Consider the following 4,383-nt stretch of genomic DNA (forward strand, 5'->3'; position numbering starts at 1 on the left):
TGGAGCTCCAAGGTCACAGGTAAGGGATGGGGGCAAATCAGCAGGATTTGGGCATTCATCCCAGGCGTTTTTCTTGGAAGCAGTGTAGATTTTATAAAAAACCTCTGAAGTATGTGTCTCCTTGAGAAGCATAATGCTATACACACTTAATCTACCTATGTGCACCATTGGAAGACAGAGTTATAATTGAGACCAGACTGAATGGAAAACCATTGGGAGGCTGGGTGGGTCACAGGCATTCTCTTTCCACGAGTAATGACAAAACCAATAACTGTGTGGAGAGGACTCTAGATCCTCTCCACCTGGTTGGGCAAGTCACTGGCCAGGGGATCATGGAGAGGCAGCCTGGTGCAGTATGAAGAGTGCTACTCTGAAAGCCAGAAGGGCAGGGAGCGTATCCTGGATCTCTCACCAAAACTGTAACTGGTAGGCCACTCCACCCTGGGCTTCATTTTGCTCAACTAAAAAATGAGGAGATTGGCCTAAATCAGTATTTCCCAAGGCATATTCCATGCTTCCTCAGTAATTGTGCACACTGATTAGAGTAAAACAGGCTTCCTTTACTGTAGAATTTTCCAGAAACTTCAATATGCTAATTTGTTGTGCATGGTGACCAGCAAGGGGAAGAAACTCGGTAGAGTGTTACCCAAACTTTTTTGCCCTCAGAATCCTACTTTAAAGGAGCGTCTTGTAGGACCAGTGACCCAAGGCATAAATAGGCTTTGGGAAATAGGACTGGGTGCTCTAATTCTGTGCTTCTCTGCATTTTATTGAAAACCTAAAGCAGGTTTCTTTCCTCTCTCTTCTGCTAGAATAAAAGATCTACTTTGCTTCCGCTCAAACAGGCAAGAGACCTTTGCTGGAGTGAGAAGTAGTTTGCCGAGCTGTGAAGTTGTTTTGCTTCTACAGTGTACTTTCTCACAAAGTCGAGCTGATTGAAGCAGAAATGAGCTCTTGTCCGTTACAACCTACCAAGATGCAAATATTTAGCTTGTTCCATTTGCAATTCTAACTCATGCAAATACTGTCTTTCCTAAGACAACTGAGATCGAGGACGCCAGACTCATTCTGACCTAGGTCATCTTCTGTTCCTAATTAATACTTTGAGACTTCTGCCTCCCACTTAATTGAGGGCCCTGGACATCATCTTTCACTCAGTTTAGAGAAGAGAACCACTTAGGGTCAACCAAGCATTCATCTAGGTCGAAGCCAGTGGATTAAACCGGGTGTCATGCTGAGGTCTGTGCTCTCCAGGGGCTGGGAGTTCATATCCAGAAATGGGGTCATAAATAGAACTCCAGCTGGCTGGGTAGGTGATTTACAAAAGTGAGTGTCTCTTCTGAACTCTTGCAAAAGTCTTCCTGTTATTTCACTTGCCAAAAGTAAAGAGCCAAGGACTGAGAATATTCATCGGACCTGCAAGTCAGCAAATAATGTCCCCTGGGAGCCCCTAAAGGCTGGCAGCCACCTCGGGACTGCCTAAAGGGAAGGGGAACAGCTGGTGTCCACCTGGGGACTGCCTAAAGGGAAGGGGGACGGGGCCTCACGATGTGTTCCCGGGAGGTCCCCAAGCCCCTGGTGACGACCTCCCTGGGAGAGGCCGGGTGCTGAGGGCCCTGAAGGCGCCACTAGAAAGATGCTGAATTGTGCCCATTGGTTCTGGGGAGACAGCCTAGGGTTCAGGGTTGCCTCAAGATGATCTGGAGGGATTTTTTCTTTTACTTTTGTGGAAAAATAAAGACCAACCAAATGAGGATAAGCAAAGGCTGTTTATTCAGAGTTTGCTAAGGGAGTCAGCCACCGTCACTTGTGTTCGGCAGAGACTCAAGGCAGAGAGAAGAGTGGGAAGGCTTCATAGTGGAGAAGAGGGACGGCTTCAGGCGTGTGCTGATGGAGGCTGTGGGCACGGAGATGCGGGAGGCAGCTAACTAGAAGCAGGGCATCCGTGTGATCGCTTAGGGGTGCATGTTTTACTTTCTCTGGTTGGCCCTAAGTTGGAAGCAGGGACAAAAACGAGGGAAGCAGTCAGTCATTAACCAAGTCCTCGCCATTTGGGGCCAACTGTTACAGAGGTCATTATTTGGCTTCCTGGATTGTTGCCAGAGATGGCAGTCTGGCTTCCTGGGATGGTCACTGTAGATTGTAGGTCAGAGTTTTCATATATGGTCTGGCCACTGTCCATTTGTATATGCAATCTCTCAGTTTAAATAAGCAAATTTCCAGTTTTCCTGAATTTTATCATCCTAAGAATGAACCCCAATGAACAATAGATTAATTGACATTAATAAGAATATCTTACAATTGCGTAATTATACTCTTAAATACACAAGAAGTTATAAATACCCTCCAGACAACATGCATCTTGCCCCAGTGTCTAATTAGACCTTGCAAAAATAGGAAGGGTGTGCTGAACCGTGGGCCCATGCAGAAACAATTGTAAGGGAAAAACAGTGTAGGAGCCACTAGAAGTAACGTGAGAAAGATAGTTACGAAATACCCTGTAGATCATATTCTAGGTACAATAACATTTTATCACAAACCTCATTTTCATTTTATTGCCTTAGTTTGCCCCCAAGGAACACGGAAACAGTCCCTGCAGTGCTCGTGGTGAGTTCTCAAAAGCTTCAAATTTTCCAGGGCAGAGTTGGAACGATGCTTCTCTTCACTAATAGTGATTAATTCAGGGAAATCTTGCTCACCCTGTCACAGGACTGTGCCGTTAGTTACCAAGTTGCTTGCTTTGGAAATGTTTAAATAAGAATGCAAAGTGAAATAAGTCAGAGGGAGAAGGTCAAATACCGTATGATTTCCTTCATTAAGTAGTAGATAATAACAACAATAAACAAACACATAGGGACAGAGATTGGATTGGTGGTTAGCAGAGGGGAAGGGGGGAGGGAGGAGGGTGAAAGGGATAATTTGGTACATGTGTGTGGTGATGGGTTGTAATTAGTATTTTGGTGGTGAACATGATGTAATCTATGCAGAAATAGAAGTACAATGATGTACACCTGAAATTTTTACAATGTTATAAACCAATGTTACTACAATAAACAAAAAATTAAAAAAAAAAAAAGTGAATGTTGAAAAAAAAAAAAAAAGAATTCTCCCACCTCTAAATAGTAATACCATCCTGAAGAGGAAAATGGATTCTGAGTCCCACCGGGGGGGGGGGGCGGGGGAGGTGGTGTAGCAATTTTGACAGAGCTTAGCAGCAAATGAATATTGAAGCCAGCATGTTCTCAGAAATTCACAGAGCATCTAATTCCCTACCGATCCAGTCGCCGTACCTGCAAGTCTCTCAGTAGAAGGCGTGGTAAGTAGGAAATGTAAATGTCTACTTTATCAGAGCTCTGACTTCTCGGTACTCTCATTTCAGTAATTCAGCCTGCCCGTGTCCCGCTGCTGGATAAACATGATCCTCTCCACCTCTGCCCGTGCGTGTTCTCTGTTGTTTGGCATTGTCCCCTTCATGCTACCCTCTTTATTAGAAGAATTCTTGCAGCAAGGGTTGAATGCAGTGGCCTGCTGGTAAATGCTTAACAACCGGCTCTCCAAAAAAAAAAACAAAACCCTGAATGCGTAAATATACATATAAGCATTATAAATTGTAACGATATAAAGGATGTGAAGCACACCATTACAAATAATAAAATATGCAATACTCTTCATTATGAGTCCAGAGAGCCAATTGATTCTCACAGAACGCCTTTGTTGATTTTCGCCAAATGCTTGTGTCCATAGCCAATCTATAGTTGCAACTGACAAACAAATGTAATTCCAACACGAATGTTGATTGATATTTTCATTTACATTTATGAGCGAGACAGTAGCGAAACAACCAAGATGTATGTTCAGTGAAATGTCAGAACTTTACTTGTACATTAATGATATAAGTAATTTCATATATTTTTTTTTCTTTGCTAAATTGGATAATGGTTTTCGAATACTGGAAGAAAATTTCCTCGATTTTTTATGCTATTCACGATATAATGGCTATGGACATGATACACTTTTCTATTTAAATTGCATTATTAACATCGTCTCCAGCACTTTCTTAAGTCTAGAGCCTGGACTCAAAACAATAAACAAAACCAAATCAACCCCTGATTTTTGGCTTTGACTGATTTCCATGGTGTAAATATTCCCAGCAGAGTCAGTTTCAAGCAATCAACATAATGCCACCGAATGAGGAGTTGGAAAGAGATGCGCAGTAAGTAGCAATTTAATGTTTAATAATGACTGTGTTTAACAATCAGCCCTCAAGATTCTTGAAAATTTAACCATCAGCTGTCATGAGGCAGTACCAGCCGACTCCAGGACGTCACAGGCTGTGTGTGCTGTTTTCAGAACGCAGAACAAGCCTGGCCTCAGAGTGGACGG

This window comes from Diceros bicornis, unplaced genomic scaffold, assembly GCF_020826845.1.
Source record: "Diceros bicornis minor isolate mBicDic1 unplaced genomic scaffold, mDicBic1.mat.cur scaffold_55_ctg1, whole genome shotgun sequence".
Taxonomy (NCBI): Eukaryota; Metazoa; Chordata; class Mammalia; order Perissodactyla; family Rhinocerotidae; genus Diceros; species Diceros bicornis.